The following is a 23,504-nucleotide window of genomic DNA, read 5'->3' on the forward strand; positions in this document are numbered from 1 at the left end:
AGCTTGCGGAATAAAGTCCAACTTAGCACATTAACCCAGTGCGTGGCACTCTGTAGATGTTGGTTGACTGTCCACTACTTCTCTCCCCAAGCAGTAGGAGATCACAGCCTGGCTCCTGGCTCACAGTGAATATTCTAAAATTCCAGACTCCCTTTAGTTCCTCCACACGGGAGTGGGGAGCTGATAGGGTTTGGCTGTGTCCCCACCCAAATCTCATCTTGAATTGTAGCTCCCATAATTCCCACGTCATGGGAGGGACCCCATGGGAGGTAACTGAATCATGGGGCAGGTCTTTCCTATGTGGTTCTTCTGATAGTGAATAAGTCCCATGAGATCTGGTGGTTTTACACAGGAAAGTTCCCCTGCACAAGCTCTCTCTTGCCTGCTGCCATGCACGATGTGACTTTGCTCCTCCTTTGCCTTCCACCATGATTGTGAGGCCTCCCCAACCATGTGGAACTGTGAGTCAGTTAAACCTATTTCCTTTATAAATTACCCAGTCCCAGGTATGTCTTCATTAGCAGTGTGAGGACAGACTAATACAGGAGCTATGGTGACTTTATTTTCATTTGCACAACTTTTTTTTATTTACCCCTTGATTTAATCATTGCTTTATTTTCATGTGCTTAGTTTCTAGGTGTGAATTGTTAATTCTACCCCCAAATCCCTGCTAATTGTCTAAATCTCCTCCTTCTATGCTTATATCTAGCATTTCATCTTTTAAAATAACTCTCTCCTGAAACTGTAGGCAAGAAAAAACAATCAGACTATAATGATGGCTCAGCTGTGGATATCATTTGCATGGTCAAAAGAATGCAAACTCTGAAGATCAATCCAATGGACACTATGATATAATCATGTTGAGAGGATGAGGCACTGAAAGAATGCATGAGGGTGAGAGACAGCTACACCCCATCATTCACAGATGAGACAGCGTCCGATAATGTTGAAAGCTGAGAAGTCAAGAGACATGATATGGACATGGGATTAGAGATATGGAGATGCATGCCAAAAGAATCAACTAAAAGAGTTGAAAGTGATTGCTCCAGGGAAGAAGAAATGAAGAAAAAGTGGAGGATTGCAGTTTTTCATGACCTATCTTAGAAAACAATGTAACCCTTTAAGTGTAGGAATAACTATGAAAGATATGTATCTAATTAAGTTATCACTCACAAAAGTAGTGCCATGGGTAAGAGAAGACGATGGGAACAGCCCCAATACTTACCAGCTGGCAGACTCACGTGCTTAACTCATGTGTCAACTGCTCTTCTAGGTGTTGGGGACCCAGAGTGAACACCACCAATTCTGGCTACTGTTCAGTTCTAGTCCTTTGGGTTCCCGACCTTAAGCTAGCCCTTCTGGCTCCAGCCTTCACCTCCATCTGGTCACACTGGCTGAGTCGTCTGTACCTATTCTGACTCATTGCTTAACCTCTCCCAGGACTCACAAGACGAAGAGACCCATAACCCCATGACCTCCCTGGGGAACCCCACACCCTTTCATGTGCACCTCCCTTCCCCCTGAATGACTGCGAGGACATAGGACTGCCCCCTCCTTAAGAGTGCCCCACAGCAGACACAAAGACCAGCTGATAGAGAAGAGAAGCAGCCCCGATCATGTAAATGGTGAACCTGACCCTGTTCTTGTGCAATTGACCAGACACATCAGCCCTTCCCTCTTGCCCCATCCCTGCTTCTGAGCGTCCCCCTCCCCACCAAGGCATGCTTCCTCTAGGAAGCTTCGGCTACCATGGGACAATTAGAGGCCACACAGTGAGCCCACCCAGCTCTGCCTACCCTCCCATGGTGGCCCTACCTACACTATGTAACAGCCCTTTACTTGATCTGTCGTGTTTCCAGACTGTACCTGAGCTCCCTGAGGCCAGGAACAACACCTGCCTTGTCCACTCCACTTCCCCAATACCTTCCTTGGTGCCTGGTGTTCAATAAGTATTTGCCCAATGGATTAATTTGTGGGCAGACCCTATTGGGGCCCTGTGAGCTGAGTTAGAGTGACGTGTGCCTGAAGGCCCATGCATGACCAGCCAGAGTCTGTCAGCTTCCACCATGAACTCAGAACCCTCAAGACTGAGACTCCTCAGCTACTTGTCTAGCACCTGCCACCCCTCCACCATCCTGCCCACCCCCTGAGTTCACCATCTGAAATCCTAGACACACCTGCTCCCACCTCTCAGCAGTCCACACAGGCATTCCTTACCCCCAACCTCATTTTCCCTAGGACTTTTCTCAAAATGTTCAGCCCAACAGAAAAACTGAAGAAAAGTACAACAAACTCCCATATCCTCTTCACTGGATCTCTATTAATGTTCTACACATTTTCTTTGTGTATGTGCGTGCTGGGCAAAGCATTTGAAAGTATTTTGGCCTTCATCCTAATAATAGAGGCATTCCCCTACATAATCACATAAGAAATTTCACAGGAAGTTGATAATTCCATCTAATATATCATCCATATTCAAATCTCCCCAATTGCTCCAATAGTGTCCTTCATAGTTTTATTTGAGTCTAAGACCAATGAAAGCCCACACATTGAATCTGGTGGTGATGCTCTCCAACCTCTCTAAATCCAGACCCCTGTACTCAAACTGTGGTTGTCACAACAGCAGCAGCAGTATCAGCTTCGATATTGTTAGAAAGGCACAACCTCAGTCCACCTGCTGACCTTCTGAACCAGAGTTTACCTTTTAACAAGATCTCCAGGGAATTTGTATAAATGTTAAAGTGTAAAAGCTCTGCCTTGAAAAACACACACATACATACATATAGACGTACATATACACACATACCTACATACATACACATGCATATGCCCACATGTGTATACACAAACATAAACATATGCATATACCCACATATCCATACATACTTACATGCATACACACATATACACATGTATATACACATACATATACACACATATACACACATGCACATACCTACACACATCATACACACAAACCTACACACACGACACACACATCTATACCTTTTTTGTTTATTTCTTGTGACTGTGACTTTTTTTGTTGGTTTTTTGAAGAGTCCGAGCCAGTTGTCTCATGGAATGTCCCACATGTGTATCTGTCTACTTGTTTCCTTGTGATTAGATTCAGAGCAACATTTTTTGTGAGAAAACCATGTAGACGATGCCTTCAACTTCTTACTGTATCATAGAAAAAAGCTCATAATGTCAGATGTCCCGACTTTTGATGATGCTACATTTGATCATTTAGTTAAGGTGATGAATACCAGGTCTCTCCACTGGTAAAGGTCCATTTTTTCCTTTGTAATGTGTAGTTAACATGCGGGGTGATTCTTTCAAACCATAAGGATATACTGTTCCCCAGCACCTTTGACATGACAGTTTCAGCATCCCTTGTGCTCCTTGCTTGAATATATTATTGCAATGGAGGTTGAAAAATGATAATTTTCTCATTCTATCTACATTGATTAGTTGGCATTTTTCTGTAAAGAAGAGCTCCTCTCCTCCCCCACCTCTTCTCTCTCTCTCCCTCTTTCTCTTTCTCTTTTTCTCTCCCCTGGTCTATTATCAACCATAGAGTCATGAATATAGTATTGTTCTGTTTGATGCTCAAAAATTGATCTAAATTTGGCCTGTGGGAGCCCATGCAAGCTGGCAGCCATGTGCTTTATTCCTCTCTGCAAGTCTAGTAGCTCTGCTACTCTGGGCAAATGACTTCATCTCTTTGTTTCTCAGTCTCCTCTCTGGAAATGAGATAATATAACAATTGACCTTGATAGGTTTTTTGTGAGGATGAAATGAGTGAGTACATGTGAAACATTTGGAACCGTGCCTGCCACATGCTAAAGTCAATGTAAGTGCTTATTATTACATATTCTTATCATTATCATCTTTATCATGATGATCCTCACCATCACCACCATCACCACCTTCTAGCCCAGGCTTTGGCACAGCTAGAGCTCCACAAGCAGCTGAGGAAGGGATGGAGGGAGAGAGTTGAGTAAAATTCTTTAAGAGGAAAGATAATATGTCAGCAATCCCTGGAAGCCCCTTTCTTCCCACCATTCCTCCCCACTCTTCCTCACTCCCCTGCTCATTACCACTTCCTTGCTAATATCCAGCCTCCAGAGTAGCTGTGAAGTCCAGCCCACCCCCTCACCCATGGAGAAATATTTGGTGAACTGAACTAACACGGGGCTGTTAGATAAACCCGAGTTCTGGCTGACGAGACGTGTGCTCTTTCCCATCTGCTGCCTTCTAAACAATGCTGGTCTTATTATTTCAAACGACACGCAGTTCTCTCTGTAAATTTGCTTGTCGTGCCAATTCAGATTTTATGTAAGTGCATTTCTCATTTCATTTTCCTCTGCATACAAGTCACTGATGCAAGGCAGCTAAACCCCAGGTCTGCCACACTCCCTGAAGGATGACCTTGGCCTAGTTTTCACTTCCTTGACCCCAGAAGGCACCCTGGTTTCACTGCAGAGACCATGAGGAGCCTCTGAAAGTTCGGGTGTGGGCGAAAGTATACACCCGAACATAAAGGTAAATTATGAAACACGAACAACAGGAAGTTGGTGCTTGTTGAAGCTGGCAATGAGTGCATGAGAGTTGGTTGTATTATTCTCTCTAATTGCATATGTTTGAAATTTTCCATAAGAAGTTGAGAAAGAAAACCTCTAAGAGCTGGGCATCTGGACTGAGTTTTGCAGGCTGAATAAGAGTTTCTGGTCAAATAAGGAGCAGAGGAACAATCCAGACAAAAAGGGATGTCACAAGAGTAGAGCCCAGAGCTGGGCAGTCTTGTGGAAGATTATTTTATTTCAACCTAAAATGGTAAAGTGTGATTCAGTTCTGGCACTAACCACCCATAGTGCAGACCCCAGAAGATAAGGGCTCCATCCTCCACAAGACCGTCTTTACCTCAGACACCAGTTCAAGTGGGGTCCCACATCATCTGCCCTTCTGACCAACTGGCTACACATGTGGAGGCTCCTAGCATTCCCTTCAGATTTGATAATTCACTAAAATAGATCACAGAACTCAGGAAAGCACTATACTTATTACTATAATTTTATTATAAAGGATACAAATCGGGACCAGTCAAACAACAAGGTGAGACCCAGGAAGGTCCTGAATATGGAGCTTTTGTGCCCTCTCCCTGTCCACCTACCCATTTATCCATCTATCTGCCCACCTATCCATCCATTCATCCATCCACCCATCTATTCACCTATCCATCCATCCATCCCTCCATGCATCTATTCACCTTTCCATCCATCCATCCATCCATCCATCCATCCATCCATCCATCCATCCATCCATCCATCCATCCATCCATCCATCCATCTACCTATCCATCCATCCATCCTTCTATCCCTCCATGCATCCCTCCATCCATCCCTCCATCCATCTGTCCATCCATCCATCCATGCCCTCTCCCTGTAGAATCAGGGCCTGCCACTCCCTGGCCCATCAGTGTATTCACCAACCAGGAAGCTCCACTGAGCTTCAGTGTCTAGAGTTTTTATTGGGGTTTCATTACATAGACATGATTGGTAACTCAATCTCCATCCTCCCTCACCTTACTGGAGGTAAGGCTGGCTCCAAGCTCCAACCTAACTACCTAATTGGTCTTCCTGGTGACCAACCTCCAGCCCAAGTCATCTCATTTCAGCATAAACTCAGGTGTGATCCAAGGGGATCCTGCATAACAAAGATACTCCTATCACTAAAGAAATCCAAGAGTTGGCCAGGCACGGTGGCTCACGCCTATAATCCCAGCACTTTGGTAGGCTGAGGCAGGTGCATCACGAGGTCTGGATATCGAGACCATCCTGGCCAACATGGTGAAACCCTGTCTCTACTAAAAAATACAAAAAATTAGCCAGGCATGGTGGCGCATGCCTGTAGTCCCAGCTACTCAGGAGGCTGAGGCAGGGGAATCGCTTGAACCCAGGAGGTGGAGGTTGCAGTGAGCTGAGATCGCACCACTGCACTCCAGCCTGGTGACAGGGCAAGACTCTGTCTCAAAAAAAAAAAAAAAAGAAAGAAAGAAAAAGAAAAAGAAATCCAAGAGTTTTACAAGCTCTGTACCAGGCACCTAGGGCTAAGACCAGACAAATGTTGTTTTACACAACAAAGGTACAAGGCAACAGAGAACACTGGGCAACAGGCACATGCTGAGTTTCCCATCTATACCTTTGCTGCTCTGGGTGCTCTGGTTTGTGCTATCACCTGATCCTCAAGACATCACTGTACAGTGTATGTGCAGGGGAGGGAGAGAGGAAGGGAGAGAAAGAGAAATGGAGAAAGAGAAGTGGAGAAAGTGACAGAAAGTAGAAGAGAGGAGAGAATGATAGGAATGAAGATAACAGAGAGGGCAGAGAGAGGAAAAGTGGGGAAGAGAGAGTAGAAGAGAATGAAAAGAGAGCAGGAAGAAAGAGAGACAGAGGAGGGAGAGAAGAGAAAGATTTTAACTTCATTTTACAGGAGACCGAGCCCCAGAGACGATGAATGTCCAATTCAAAATCACATGAAAGAAGCAGCAAGACTCAAATCCAGGTCAGTCATATTCCAACATGTACTTATTCTGGTCTGCAGCAGAGGGCAAAGTAAGGGTTTTATATGAAAATAAGGAAGTTTCTGACACTTTATTCTAATGGGTAATAAGAATCGGCAGAGGCTTGTAAACAGGGGAATGCAGTAAGAGCTGCACCTGCAGCTCCATGGGACATGGGCAGGAGGGAGGCAGAGAGAGGTGGCATGCCGAAAAAAAAGAGCCAGGTCTAAAGGGGCAGAGATGAGGCCCCACCTAGAGGAGTCATAGGGGAAGGCAATGGGAGACAGAGCAGAGACAAGGGATGTGCTGCTGGCTGACCCATTTCCATTTAGAAGCATGAGCCCTGGCCGGGCATGGTGGCTCACACCCGTAATCCCAGCATTTTGAGAGGCTGAGGCGGCTGGATCACCTGAGGTCAGGGGTTCAAGACCTGCCTGGCCAACATAGTGAAACCCTGTCTCCACTAAAAATACAAAAGAATTAGCCAGGTGGTGGCGTGTGCCACCTGTAATCCCAGCTACTCAGGACTCTGAGGCAGGAAAATCCCTTGAACCCAGGAGGCAGAGGTTGCCGTGAGCCAAGATCATGCCAACGCACTCTAGCCTGGGAGACAGAGTGACACTCTGTCTCAAAACAAAACAAAACAAAAACAACAACAATAAAAAACAAAGAAGCATGAGGCCTTCCCGAGCCATGTAAAGACAAGTTGGCTTACTATGTTATATAATATCCAGCCTCTGCTTTCTGCACGTGTATATGTCAGACAATTCCGCTTTTACAAAAATTGCTGTGTAATCCTTTCATCATCCAAGACATCACTGCTGCTGAATCCACCTGGTCCTCCTATCCCTGACAGTCTATACTAGTCATCCTACAGCAAAGAGGTCTATGGGGATATCCCCCAATCTTGAATTGCCAAATGAAATCTACCAAGAACCAAGTGGCTTGAAGCTTTCGCACACTGTCCCAGACAGGTCAGGCAGAGCATTCAGGGGCAGCCCAGCCCATCTCCTTTAGAGAGCCACACCTCCCTCATGCTACAGTGTTCTGGAGAGAATGCTGGGGACAGCGCACCTCACACACACTTGCTGCAGTGCAAGGCTCACATTCAGCTGCAGCCAAATGTGGCTCTTCATCCTCCAGCAACAGTGATGTGTCCAAGGGCAGCCAATCAGAATCATAGCTTGGAAGGAAAGCTGTCCTATTTCTGTTTGGGCTTATGCCAATCACATTCTATAAAGGTATGAAGGGCATCCTTCAGGCAAAGGCAAGAAGGGATTGGGGGTGAAAGCAGAGGGAGATAGAGAAGGAAAGTGAGAGAGATGACAATGTATATGAGGCCCTGGCTCAACCCCTGACCTTTCAGGTTATGTGAATTGATTATTCTGCTTTTCTTCAAGATAGTTATAAGCAAGTTTATTTCACTGGAGAGGCTCTGCTAATCTATGGCATTGTTTTGAAATAGGTCATTTTCCATTTACTATTGTTGTTAGTAGTTATCAGTTGCGGGCAGTGGCTCACACCTGTAATCCCAGCACTTTAGAAGACTGAGGCAGGAGGACTGCTTGAGGCTAGCAGTTCAAGACCAACCTGGGTAACAGTGAGACCTCATCTCTACAAAAAAAAAAAAATTAAATTAAATTAAAGTAGCCAGGCGTGATGGTACATGCCTGTAGTCCCAGCTAGCCAAAAGGCTGAGATGAGAGGATGGCTTGAGCCCAGGAGTTGGACACTGCAGTGTGCTACGATTATGCCACTGCACTCCAACCTGGATGACAGAGCAGACCCTGCCTCAGAAATAAACAATAATAATGATAAATAATAACTACGAGCAGCATCCCCTGGACTGTGTGTCCAGACAGTGAACTATTGGCTGCATTTGTCATTTTATTCCATTCTTGTTTAACTTGGAGAGGTGAGCAGCAGTATTTCTTTCCTTTCTTTCTTTTTTTTTTTTTTCTTTTTTGGAGAGAGACAGTTTTGCTTTTGTTGCCCAGGCTGCAGTGCAGTGGTGTGATCTCGTCTCACTGCAACCTCCCCGTCCCAGGTTCAAGCGATTCTCCTACCTTAGCCTCCCGCGTAGCTGGGACTACAGGCACATACCACCATGCCCAGCTAATTTTAATATTTTTAGTAGAGACAGGGTTTCATCATGTTGGCCAGGCTGATCCTGAACTCCTTACTTCAAGTGATCCACCTGCCTCTGCCTCCCAAAGTGCTGGGATTACAGGTGTGAGCCACCACACCCAGCCAGTATTTCATTTTATAGATGAGGATACTAACCCTTGGAGAGGTTTAGTGAATTGTTCTCAGATTCTTACCTTCTCAGCTTGTAAGTGATAAGGCCACTATACAGATAGGAAAACTGAGGACCAGGGGGAGAAAGTGATCCACTCAGTGTCACAGAGCAAGTCAAAGTAGCAGCAGGATGCAAACTCAAAACCCTGAGTTCTCAGGCTAGTGCTCTCTTGGTCAGATCTGAACTATTTCAACAGACCAGAGGAACTCTCCAAGGAACACGATATGCCATTAGGCTGACTGCTATTCTGCCTTCCTGGATCCTCCCATTCATGTTTTAGCCAATGTCAGGGGCTTAGAGGAAAGGCACATTCAGGATCCATGGGCTGAAGTGTTTTTACTTTGTTTATAGAGTAGCACAACAATTTGATTCAATACCTTACAATTGTGAGATTGCACACTCAAATCTGGGCTATATCTTAGCAGCAGATTCCACTGGGCTTGGTGATGGATTGAACGTGGGAGTCTGGACCCAGACTGAGAGCAAAGTGTCAACCAAGCACAGTAAGTCCAGAGTTTACCCTGCCTGTCCCTGTTTCCATTCAGCAAATTGTTTTGGCATTTCTACTACATACCTAAGATCTGAGACAGCCAGAAGCAAATACGACACAGCCCTGGCTCCCAGATGATCCCTATGATAGGCAGATGTTTTTCTGCAATCCCGCTGTGTAATAAGTCCAAACTCTCAGTGGTGCAACATCATTTACTGCTTTTAAGTCTGTAGATTTACTGTTCTGGCTATGGGGAAGTGGGGCAGGTTGGGGTCTGCTCCATGTCTCTCTCCAAGACTAGCAGCAAATATGGGCATTGTCTTCTCACAGCAAATGGCAGAATGGCAAGAGTCTGAGCAAAACTCCACAAATACAATTAAGCCAGACATAGCGGCTCAACCTGTAATTCCAGCACTTTGGGAGGCCAACGTGGGAGGATCTCTTGAGCCCAGGAGTTCAAGACCAGCCTGGGCAACAAAGCAAGACCCCATCTTTACAAAACAATACAAAAATTAGCCAGGTGTGATGGCTCACACCTGTAGTCCCAGCTACTTGGGAGGCTAAGGTGGGAGGATCATTTGAACCTGGGAGGTCAAGACTGCAATGAGCCGTGATGGTGCCACTGCACTCCAGCCTGGGTGACAGAGTGAGACCCTGTTTCAAAAAAAACCTGCTTTTGCCACACCTACTAGCATTTTATTGGCTAAAACAAGTTTCATGGCCATGTCCAAAGTCAAAGAAAAATGAGACTGAGATAAATATACCTTTCCTATAGAAAGATACTGCAAAGTCATATGGCAAAGGCATATGGATATATAATACTATTATATGAGAAGGGAGTAAAGATATGGTAATATTCAGTATTCATAATGGATCAGTCTTTAAAGTCATTGATTTGCCACTGTGCTGGGCCCTGGGGGAAAGGAGGTTGGAAAAGCAATAGAGTGGACTGATGTCAGTCTCTGTGTTAAGCCAGAATACTCCCGCCACTGTTAAACAGAGAATAGGAGATCGCAGTGGAAAACACACTGGAGAGAGTGGAGCAGGTTGCATGCCCTAGCCTTTGGAAGGTGGAGAACAGCCAGGCTTGGTGGTTCTGGGACTCACAGCCAGAGGCAGGTGTCAAACATCAAAGAGCCAGCTCCTCTCACTACCAGAGACCAAGTCAAGGCTAATGAGGAGGAGGCCCCAGTACAGGCCCTGGTGGGCAAATGCAGCTGGCTCCACCAGAGGCAGTTTTCACTAATTGTGCTGCTTTGGCAGATGACTCACCAAACAGAGGACTCAATCCCAAGCCCAGTGAGGGTCCAGCAGCCTTCAGGTCAGGGCCTTGGAGACGGGCTGAGCACTGGGCAGCCAGCCAGACCAGATTCTGCTTGAAAGTGCCTGAAAACCTCCAGCCTGAGTCGCTCAGGTTCTGAAAACCCTGCTTCAACTCACTTCAAGCGTAGGCTTCATTGGAGAAAAGTTACATGATGAGAGGAAGGAGGAAAGGAAAGATAGCGACTGGAAAGGAATTTTTACAAATTCACAGACTGGTTCTTTGAGGGGGTGGAATCCCTCCTGGATGTGGTTCTTCTGGACTACACAGGAGACCATCCTCCTTTCTACCCACCCCTACCCCTGACTCTTTAGAACAGCCTGGCAGAGGGTCCTTCACAACAGCATCCTTGCTTCCTTGGTGAAATTCACCAAAGCAGTGACTTATGTCTGCATTAGCTGCCAAGACACATCCAGATGCCTCACTTGGGGCTCTGGTGGCAAACCTGGGGTGGAGAAATAAGCTTCCCTCCATTAAACTGGCCCATGCAACCAGGAAGTCTCATCCATGCCAGGCTTCAGGCCTCAAATCAGCTTGAGCATGTGCTTGGGAAGAAATGCACAATCAGTTTCAAGGCTGAGTCCTCATCTCCTAGATTCAAAAACCACACAGATGATCCAAGTTCGTGAGAATAGCAGACATGAACAAACCTACTTCCTACACTTTACAGATGGGGATACTGTGGCTTTGGGTTCAAGTAGGTCCTCAAATATTAATTTTCCTCACAAGAAAAGTAAATAAAATGAGGACTTATTTCTGGGCCAGATGCTATGCTAAAGACCAGGGCAGCCACCAACCCTTACTGTACATTTGTAAGGGACCTGGGACAGGACACATGGCTTGGTGAGCAGAGTATGGGCCGGATTTCTGCCCCCGTTTGCCGTTCAGCCAGGCGCTCTTAGGCAGTGTGTGACAGGCACAACTGTACATGGCAGCCCTACTCAGCACTCTCCTTATGAAGAGTACACTATTTGTAGCATCAATTTAGCGACAAGAAAAATGGGGATTAGAGAAAGTAATTTGCCCAACTTTGTGTAACTATAATATACAAGTCTCTAAAGTTTGTGATCTTAGAAAACAGAATAACACAATCGTTATCTGCCTCACTCCATTTTGCTTTTGGATCAGCCAAATATTTTATTGGTTTAGGGTTATTTGGCAAAAAAAAAAAAAAAATGGGTTTCTAGGAATGAATGGTTAATAACATATTAACTAACACAATGTCAGAGATCTAGTTGTATGTTTAGAAGCACAAAATCATGATGGGCAGATCTCGGGGAGACATTTCATCTAATTTCACAGCCTCCTACCCCACCCCAAGAATTTGAGAAGTCATTTGCCCAAGGTCTCACTTGGAGTCAGGGGCTGAACCAACGCTGGAACGCAGGCCCTGACACTGAGGCCAGTGGTTCCCACTCCACCAGCCCAAGTAAGGATGCCCTCCCAGCTTTGTGCTGTGTCTGGAGACAGGGCAGGCAGAACAGGGAAAGGAAGGTCTAAGGCAGCCCCTCTAGAGTCCAAGTCCTTAACCAAAGCTCAGGACCAGGGCTTGGAAGGAAAAGGGCTGACACAAGAACCACTGTATGGGCCCTTGCCAACTTACTGCCCCGCTCCGTCCTTGAGACGAAAAGGCCACCTCATTCCACAACCATATTCTAGGTTTTCATAGGCAAGAACCCATCCACGGCTCTCTGCACAGCAATGTATTCTTACTGTTACATAAAGGAAGGAGTGCTCTACCAAGGGAAACTCCCATATTGTCTTCTCCTGACATCCCTTAAACAGACCCATTACCCCGAGAAAAACCAAACGACCTGTAATGCCCTACTGCACAATGCACCATGCCTCTAAGCCTTTGCCTGTGCTGTCATCTCCCCCGCCCCCTCTTCCTCCTGATGGCATTCTTGGCTTACCTAGGTTCTGTGTATCCCCCAAGACTCGGCATGGGAAGTACCCTTTCTGGGAAGCCTAGTCTAATACCTCCCACCTTGTGCTCTCAACACATGAACTACTGAACTAAATGTCTTTCCTTATGGGCTCCCAAAATGCTTTCTCACTCATTGATTGAGATATTGTGACTTTCTTTTCCCTCATAGCTTGTAAAGGACAGGGACCATTTTATGTTAACACTAGGAAGCATATAGCCCTTGTGCACTGCACACTGTATAATAGATGCTCAATAAACATGATGAATGAATGAATGGGGAATGAATGAGTAAATGAATGGGGAATGCTTATTAAGCACATGAAGAGTAGACGTGGTAAGCTGTAAAGTGCTGCCCCACTGCCAAGGATAGCCACAGCCAACAGTGGGTGCTTAATAAAACTTGGTTTGAATACAACTAAAAGGCCAGCCGGGACCCCCAGATGGCTGAGGGCATCCTGATGGCGCCTCCAGCCATCTGGACTGTGAACACCATTAAGCACATCCATCAGTTCAGCGGCATCTCTGGGCCTCAGCCCAGAAGGAGTTCATGCACCCACGGCCTATGGTCCTGCAAGAATAATGAGGAGGGAGGAAGAGTAATAAAGAGAGGGCGATGGAATAACTAAGCAGCCACCAGGACATTTACCGGAGCCATGGGGAGCCCCTGGAACCTCAGACAGGGCCTGGAGAAATGCACCTGCAGAAATCAGGAGGGCTTGTAAGAAACCAATGGCATGCACAGAAGTCAAGGTTAGAAGGGACTGTTTTTCTCCTGATGACTTCCAGGTACTTCAGAGAGGGGCCATTACAAAGATTCATAGCCAGAGGGCCCCTCAGGGAGACTGCCTCCTCTTGAGGACAAAATATTAAGCCATCGGTCAAATTTAAACACCCTCCCATCAGGAACCTTGTTGAGGATAAAGCACTGTGATTCTACATCATCCACAGCCTAAGAACTAGCAGAGGAAGGGAGGCACAGGAAAGGTCATTGATGGAGGAGCTCAGGTTGGTGCTCAGGTGGAATGACTGATTTCAGGAGGGCATAGCTGCTATGCCATCATCAGGGGGCCACCAGGCTGCAGCTCCACCCCAGGGAAAGATGTTGAAAAGGACAAGAATTTACTCTGAATGTCCATTGGCCACAAGGAGCTGATATGTATCTCAACCATACCAGACACTGTTTATTGAGTTCCACTCATGTGTTTAATTTTTGGGACCCTGCTCCTCATCTTCACACAAAGAAGGGGCCAGTACACCCACTCTAGAGGCTGAGACCCTGAGGCACAGGGAGGATACCACCTTGCCCTAAATGGCACATCTAGGAAATGTTGGGGGCCAGGATGTGAACCCTGCATGTGTCGCCAGTGTTCCTGGTCTGTCTTCTGCCCCACATCAGCTGTTTTCCCTGGTCATTCTTTGACCCTAGTGGTCAAGACTAACCTATTCTGGCTCAGCATAGGTGGAGAGCCTCCAATGCACCAAGCACCTTATTCATTCTCTTGTTAGAACTTCATTGCTCTAGGCCAGGCACGTTGGCTCACGCCTGTAATCCCAGCACTTAGGGAGGACAAGGCAGGCAGATCACTTAAGGTAAGGAGTTCAAGACTAGCCTGGCCAACATGGTGAAACCCCATCTCTACTAAAAATCCAAAAAATTAGCCAGGCATGGTGGTGTGCACCTATAATCCCAGCTACTAGGGAGGCTGAGGCAGGAGAATTGCTTGAACCCAGGAGGCAGAAGTTGCAGAGAGCCAAGATCGTGCCACCACACTCCAACCTAGGCAACAGAGCAAAACTATATATATATATATATATTAAATAAATAAATAAATAAATAAATAAATCTTTATTGCTCCATCATTCCTTCAACACATATTTATTATTTCTACTGTGTCCCAACCTCTGTGCTGGGCATGAGGTAGGGGAAGAGTGATGATAACATCTCTGAGGCAACTCTAGCTTTTTAAATGTTCAGGAAACCTCACTTTTCTGGTTGTTGGAGCAGTTCTGTGAATAGAGAATGGCCATGTCCACTGGACAAGAGAGAAACTGAGGCTCAGAAGGGAGGGGGGAATCAACTGTGTGTTCTCTACATGCCTGACGCTGTGCATGGAACTCAGCATTCTTCATTCTGTGGATAGAGGAACTGAGCCATGGAGGTGAAGCAGATGACACAGAGGTCATAACTGCAAGAACCAGGAACTCAAGACCACTTTTCCTGCCTCCTCCATCCACCATCTCTCAAATATGGAATTTTTAATTCGCTGTCATGGACTGAACTGCGTCCCCTCCAAATCCATATTTTGAAGCCCTCATCCCCAAAATGACTGCTTTTGAAGATAGGGTCTTTCAGGAGACAATTATAGTTTAATGCGGTCATAAGGATGGGGCCCTATCCAGTAGGACAGGAGTCCCTATGAGAAGAGGAAAGGACATCAGCACGCTATGTCTCTCCACGTACACAGAAGAAAGGCCACATGAGAACACAGTGAGAAGGTGGCTACCAACAAGCCAAGAAGGCAGACCTCACCAGAAACCGACCCTGCTAGCAACTTGAATTTGGACTTCCAGCCCCTCAAACTCGGAGAAAAAAAATATCTGTTGTTTAAGCCACTCTGTGGGGATATCTTGTTATGGCAACCACAGCCGATTGATATAGCCACTTTCAAGGAAGGGACTTCTTTTTGCCTGCTGGGATCTTTTACAGCCCTCTTACCCCCTTGTTTTCCTCACATCATGGCCAGTTTATTTACTCCATCTTGATGACGGGGCTTTTACTACGATCTGGTCTGCATGTGCCACAGGGATCTGTCCCTATTCCTAACGCCCAGGGAAGGAGGCTGCCTGAAGCCTTTCTCAGGCCTGGCCACTTACAGCAGTGATTGGCAAATCTCTCAAGAAGAGCAGGGATGTTACCTAGGACTAAGGGTGCTGAGAGCTGGAACAGTAGAGGGGGCTGGTCCCAGACCACAGTGTCACTGCCATCAAGGTGGGACCATTTCCCATTGCAGAAGCCAGCAGACTCAGGCTCCACAGGCCTTCTCCCACCTCCCAGGCCACCTCCCACCTCCCGGGCCACATGGTCTACTGGAAACAGTGTAGACTTGAGAGCCTGACCTGAGTTTAAACTCTGGCTCTGCCACCGGCTGAGAGACCAATAATCAATAGGGCTTTTGGCCAACATTCCAGCACTCTCCTCTCAGGCATGCGGTAAGAATGATCTTCCCACCAGCTGGGAGCTGAGTGTGGCCATGGGACTTGCTTTGAACTAAGAAAGAAGAACTTTAAGGACCAATGCATTGTTTTTTTCCATTTGGCATGGCAAACAGCAAACTTTCAGATTGTGTCTGCTCCACCATCCTGGGTTCCTACATAAGGAAAATAAGAAGAAAAACTCACAGCTGTCCTGCAATAGATTCATAGAATGATCAAGAAATAAGTCTTTGCTTTCAGTCACTAAGATTCTGGGGCTAATTGTTACTATAGCATAACATAGCTCATCCTGACTGCTACAGTGACACTGATTAAATCATAGCCTCCTTGAGACTCAATTTCTGCACCTGTAAAACGGGGACAATTGTATCTCATAGTTTTCAAAGTACCATGCTTGGTACACTGCAGGCCTTTGACACGTCAGCTTGCGCACTCTCTTCTCTGCACTGTTTTCCCACAAGTCCTTCTCATGATGGGATTAGGCATTTTGAGACATAATTTCTTCAGGTCAGATGTTTAGGTACAACCATCTATGTGTCCCTAGCACCCTGTACTGCGCTGGCACCATGGCAGATAATCAGTAAATATTTATTATTAAGCAAATATACAATGATTAATCACTTACTGAGTGGTTGACTCTGTGCTTGTCACCAGAGACCAAAGTCTCTGATCATTTCTCTTGCCTTTCACCTTTCAGTGTAGGTATATTTACTTTCTCCCCAGTCCAAGGTAGCACTTAATTCTAGCTCTCCTGGCTAGGTGGGCAAATCCCCTTCTCTCTTCTAGTAGTAGAATCCCCTCAGCAAGGCTCCTGCCCATCGATCTCTCAATCTCTGCCAAAACACTTTCAGCATTTGAGAACTCACTACCTACAAAATGCTCTTCTAAAATTAGAATTACACACCAGTAGGTCTGGCTCTGGACCAAGTCCATGAGCCCTTCCAGCAACCCTGCAAAGTATGTATCATTGCTATCACCCCATCCTGTAAACAGGAAGCTAGGATACAGAAAGGAAATTGTTCAAGGTCACACAACCTTGGTGAGGTATGACTGTAATTTTCTAGGCACACATGCATGGTATACATGGTATGCATGCAATAAGTATTATGGGTTGATTGACAGCTCCGTCCCCAGGAGGGGGTTTCTAGGGACTCCAAATCTCTATGGAACCCCAACCCCAGAATTTCCAGTTTGGCTTTTGGGGAATCTTAACAATGCAAACAGCCCTTCATCTCTATTAGAATGTAAATCTCGGTAAATGATTTCCAATAACACAGTCCTTGCCAGGAAAGGAAGCATTCACACTGTTGCTCGTGCATACTATTGGTTAATATTTCAGGATGCATTAAATGTGTAAATGTTTAGAGTGTGGCAAAGTTCCAGTTGTGAGCCAAGCCACTCTACAGAAAAAAAATGAGATGCTGAAGGAGAATATTTTTAGACTTGGACCCAACCTGACACTACCCGTAAGTACTTTGTGTTCGTGGGCAGAGTATGCAATCCTGCTACTGATTTGCCAGGAAGGAAAATAACATGTTGGTTTCAAACAGATGTTCCTGAACCCTTGATGGATGCTGATGACTTCAAGATGGGCTGGCTACTTTGTGGCTTTTTTGGAGACAGTTGAAATTAAGACGGGATCTGGGGCATGACGGAGCACCAAATTTGCCAAAGATGTGCTGGAATAACTAAGCAACAGACATGGGTCAGATGAGCCATGTGCTGAAGCCAAAGGCACATGCAGGAAACTGGAACATTTTGTTGGCCCTTGGAGGACACAGGAGGAATGCTGATGGGCAATATATTTTAAGCAAATATGAGATTGAACCATATAAAATTGCTGATATTTAATCTTTCTTGACCAAAACTATGGCACTTGGAGGTGTTTCAATCAGATATACACATAACCCCACATCCCCGGCAGCAGACACGTAACTGTCTGTAATACAGACCATTGTCCACAATTTAGAACACCAGCCGAGTAAACTCTGGAGTTTCTGTGATGGAGTCAGACCCAAGTATTTTTGCCAAGATAGGAGAGGGGGGAAAAAAGGCAGAAAGGCTATGAGCACACTCTGGGGGACAGACCAATTAAAATCCCAACCAAGCTGTCTGAGTTTGGCAGCTATCAGCAGCTGGCATCACCATTGTCCTAGCACATGAGCTGCGGAGCAGGGAGCCCCAGACCTACAGACAAACTGCCTGGGTTAAGTCCTGATTTTACTTCTTTCAAGCTTTAGTAGGTTGAATGCTGACCTCCAAAAAGATATGTTCATATCCTAATTCCCTGAACCTGTGAGTATTACCTTGTATAGTGTATTAGGGTTCTCTAGAGGGACAGAACTCATAGGAGATACACACACATATATACATATATGAGTTTATTAAGGACTATTTGACTCACATGATCACAAAGTGAGGTCCCACAATAGGCCATCTGCAAGCTGAGGAGCTAGGAAGCCAGTCCAAGTCCCAAAATCTCAAAAGTAGGGAAACTGACAATGCAGCCTTCAGTCTGTGGCCAAAGGTTCAAGAGTCCCAAAGCTGAAGAACTTGGAATCTGATGTTCGAGGGTAGGAAGCATCCAGCATGGAAGAAAGATGGAGCCCAGAAAACTCAGCCATTCTAGTTTTTCCATGTTCTTCTGCCTACTTTTCATTCTGGCCACACTGTCAGTTGATTAGTCTGCCCACCCAGATTGAGGGTAGGCCTGCCTTTCCCAGTCCACTGACTCAAATGTTTATCTCCTTTGGCAACATCCCCACAGGCACACCCAGGAACAATACTTTGCATCCTTTAATCCAATCAAGTTGACACTCGATATTAACCATCACATATGGGGCAAAGTTAAGGACATTGAAGGAAACGACTTCAATCCAATGACAAGTGTTTTCCTACAAGACAGACACAGAAAGGAGAAGGCAGCACACACGACAAGGAGGAAGCAATGTGACTGCACAGGCAGAGGTTGGAGAATTTGATGTGGCCACAAGCCAAGGAGTGCCTGGAGCCACTAGAAGCTTGAAGAAACAAGGAACAGATTCTCCCCTAGAACCTCCAGAAGGTGTACAGCCCCGCAAATACCTAGATTTCATACTTCTGGTCTCACAATTGTAAGAGACTGAATTTCTGTTGTTTTAAACCAATAAGTCATTTGTCACAGCGGCCACAGGAAACTTATACACGAGTCCTCTGACTCAGTTTCCTTGTCTGTAAAATGGGATAAGAGCTTCAGGAGATGGTGCACTGGAACATTTTAGCAAGGAATCTAGTATATTCTAAGCACCCAATGAATGTAAGATGAAACAAGCAAAACACCACAGGAACAGAGAATTGCATCAGACCCAAGGAAATGAGATAATGCTGCTGTGTGTGTGTGTGTGTGGAGCTTCAAAGATATGAAAAGGTGCGGTGTTCTTGAGACCTGTCTACCTTGCCCCAGCAGGAGTTCCTCAAGTCACAACTGGGAGCCGAGAGGCCTTCTCAGATAATTCAAACAGCCACCAGCAAAAACTACTTCTGTTTAAAAAATTTGTTTGAAAGTATTCAGGAAGAGTTCGTTTTCCTTACAGAACTGCATATTGGACACAATTTAAGCAATCGGGAACCTGGCATTTTGAGCTTGCTCAACCATCGGAAAAAGTATCTTTCAAAAATATAGTTTAAAAAATAGCACGCGGGGGAAGAAAATGGTTATTAAAAATGCTTAAGAGCCTTCCTGAACTTCAAATGGGCTCTTCACAACAATAATACTGATGATTTAAGGGAAAAAATGAATCAAGACTCTATTGATTAAATGTTCCTTAAATTATATGTGGGTTTTAAAATGTGTGGCAGTATGCAAAGCACGTTGGAGGTAAAACGTTTGAAAAATCACCCAAGACATTTAAAGAATTTGAATGTAGCTGCAGCTTCAGCCCCAGGAGGGAGTAGCCTGGGCTCCAAAGAAGAAAAGGACCCTCAAGACCATCTATGACCCAGGCCAGTAGTGCCTAATTCCAGAGTCCCAATGGCAAGGAGGGATGTCTGCTTCCTGCTGTCATGGCCCTGGTCTCCCTTACTCCCTTGCCGTGGCTTTGCATACACAACCTCAGTCCATCATTCATTCCAGAAACCCGTCTTGAGCACCTCCTAGGTACCATGCCCTGTGCTCGGAGCCAGGGTAGATGCAGCACACAGGCTAATGTGGCCACAGATGTGAAAACAACCATTATGATTCAGGGGGTTGATAGCCATGAAATGAAGGACCTAATGGGATAGTCCCTCCCCCATCCAAGGAGATCAGGGGGCTTCCTGGAGGAAAGGAAATTGATGATGAGATCTGAAAGGTGAGCCAGGATGCAGAAAGAATGCAGGGGAAGAGAGAAATTCACACAGCAGGCAGGGGAGTGGCACATGCAACGTCCCAAGGTCAGAGACACCGGGCATTTAAAAACAAAAGCAATGCAGCCAGGCCTGCTTCAGGGCCCTACATCTGGGTCACCTGCTCAACCTCCCCTCAGTAGCCATGGACTCCACTTCCCACAAGACTCTGGGCTCTGCTCACCCAGTGGCTTAGTCTCAGATTCCTGAGTGAGAAGCTCATCTTCCCTCCTCTCCCCGAGAATCCCACCGGCTCACCTCAGACCTCATGGTGGGGACACTCAGGCGGCACGCAGGGAGGCCTAGGGTACATATGGAAACATCGCAGCTTAGAGGACAAAGCATCTCTCCAGCAACCTGACCCTCTCTGTGTGATGGATTCCCTCTTCCCACTGCAAGTGGTGTCAATTCCCAAGTTCTGTCCACCCCTCCACACCTCCCCATCCCACCAGCGCTGGCTGAGCTGCGGTCTTCCTCCACCCCTCCAACCCAACCTATATAGAGTTTCAGAGGAAGAGAGCCTGAACATAAAACCCTTGGGAACTGCTGGAGGAAAAGATGGAAGTCTGGGGGCCAGGATCCTTTCCTCCTCCGTTAGTTCTCATTGTGAACAGGGACCATTCCCTCCTGGCCCGTGAAGTAGCCTCTGGAGGCCCAGCAATATCCTGATGCAAAGGCAAGAGCAGCTCTCTCTCCCCTGGGCAACATTCTTCATGCACTATTAGGATCCCAATTCAACCCCTTCCACTATGAGCAGCACAAGAGCAGGGACCCCATCAATTTTGGGTTATCTTTGTTCCCCTCCAGGTAGCCCCATGCCTGGCACAAGAAAGTGCTAATTACATGCAGTGAAGGAATGCATGAATGCATAGACATCCTAGTTACTATGCACTGGCCCGTTCATTATGGTCCTGAAGCTCACCATGACCCATGAGGCAGGAAGGACAGAGCCTCATCAGGGTCTCGTTCAAAGCAGACTGGACCAAGATTTCACGGCAGTAAGAAGCAAAATTAGGAGAAGAGCCCAGGCCTCTGGGTCTCTGCATGCACACACCACCACAACCTGGGCCTCACTTTTCCTATCATGCTGCTGGCTCTGCAAATATAATCAACCTCTGACTATATCAATCAGAGCACCCAGCAAGGCATCGAATGAGAGAAAGAGGAGGAGAAAGAGAAAGGAAAGAAGAAACAGCCTCGGCCCTTGAGAAGCTGGTTGGTGGTACTGAAGAATTACATATTTGATTTTAAGATATTATTCCCCCTTCTCTTCTCCTTCCACAAAGTGGTACATGGCCCATTTATATATTTAATTAGAATGGATTAAAATTAATAACATCTTGAGTGGTTCCTGACCCTTCTTGAGATAATTGGAGACACCCTGGGGTGATAAGAAACCAGGAGGAAGAATTGCTGATCTAACCGACAGAGGCTGAACTTTTTCATGTGCATGTAATCAGTGCATCCCCTAATCACCCTCTGTATATTTTTTAACTAAGATAGGTATCCTTATGATGTGGAGTCACACCCTGTTCCCCAAGCTGCAGAGCTGAACGCTTGCCCTGGGCAGGCAGGGGGGTGAAACCTATCGCGCCTGCATTCATCAACCAACATGCAGCTCTCATGGATATCTTAACAGACGTTTTCATTGATGCGTATGGCATTATTTGTTTCTATAGGGACAGATATTTTTTTAAAAACACACATTTTGAACACTTACTAGGTGCCAAGGAATGTGCTACATCTACTCACATCCATGAACACATTCATTCTTCATCACCATGCCCTGCGGGAGTGAGGGCTGGTATTGTTCTCTCCCACGTGACATCTGAAGGAACCAAGGGAGAAGATGGCCCCGGGGGGACTACTTCCACCCAAGACACTGCTGTCACGAGCACCTTCATCTCAGGCTTTGATAGGACTTGTGTGATCTCCAGGGCTCATTGCTCAAGCTCTGTTCTCAGCACAGCAGCTACAGGCATGATTGACAGGTCTGAGAGGAGTCCCCCATGTTGTCTGAATGTGTCTCACTTTCTCAGACCAAGGAATGAATGAGCAAGAGCCAAAGAATAAGCCACGACCACTCCTAATGGAAATGAGAAATCAGGCAGATCCAGGCCAGCGAGGACCCCCCGTCCCCCAGGCCTCTGCCAGCCGCATTGCACATGATGGCCTGGTGGATGGGCAGTCAGCAGTGAATCCAGATCCCGCCCTGCCACTTCCTATGGAGGCAGATATGTGACCTTGGATAAGCCACCAAGGTGCACCCAGTGGTCACTTCTGCACTGATAAAATGAGCAGGTTAATACGTGTCCAGCAGAGCTTTAATAATAACAAAGGCATCACTGAGTGCCTGACATGATACTCATTGTTCTGCTCATGAGGAAACAGGTTTGGAGTCACATGGTCATATGGAGAAACCCATCTGTTTCCACGACACCTCCTGACTCCTCGCAATGCAGGGCGCCAGATTTCCTGGCCCACAGGGAGGACAACAAGCTTTAAATAGTCACTGAGAAAGGAATTTTTGTATCTTCCTTGGGGTCTTCCTTAGAGGCCAGTAACAACCCCTCCCCTACCCCACCCGCACCAGTACATCCCCACTCCAAGTCCTGATGCTTCTCTCCTTTTTCATTTGGGCAAAATGGCCCCCTCACCCCCAAATCTCCCTCTCCTCCCTGCCTTCTGTCCTCTGAATGACAGATTAAAAGCACACCTGTATTTTCTGCAATAAGGACTATGCTCATGAGTGGGACAGCATTTTGGGGTCAAATTAGGTCAAGTCAGATCAGTGGCCTTGGAGCTGCTACAGCATTAGGTAACCAACTCAAGGCTGGTTCCGCCCGGAGCCCTTTAATTTTGGGGAGGCAAGATTTAGCTGACTTGAAAGAAGGGGGAAGCAAGCTTGCAGAAAGAGATTGATTTCAGCGAAACACAAATTCATACTCACTAAATGCCTTAACACTTTGGGATCAATTAAAATGAGACAGAGAAAAAGGCACAAAGAAATAGAGGATAACAGGAAAGAAAGAGGGCAGGGAGGAGAGAGGCTTACCTTACTGGGGAACAGAACAGAAGGACCTCAATCCAGGGAGACAACTCCCTTGGGAAAGAGAGGAATCCTGGGGTGCTAGAAGATTTCATTTTGTAGATCTGGGGGACTGGTGGTCAATGGACCAAGGATCAAGGGTTCTCAGTTAGGGTCAGAATCAGCTTCAAGGGCACGAAGGTATGGGGTTAAACAGTCTAGACCCCACATCCACAGGTTCTGATTCATTAGGTCGCTGGAAGACTGAGAATCTGCCCATCTAACCGTCCACAGGATCCAGT

Source organism: Theropithecus gelada, chromosome 20 (genome assembly GCF_003255815.1).
Source record: "Theropithecus gelada isolate Dixy chromosome 20, Tgel_1.0, whole genome shotgun sequence".
Taxonomy (NCBI): Eukaryota; Metazoa; Chordata; class Mammalia; order Primates; family Cercopithecidae; genus Theropithecus; species Theropithecus gelada.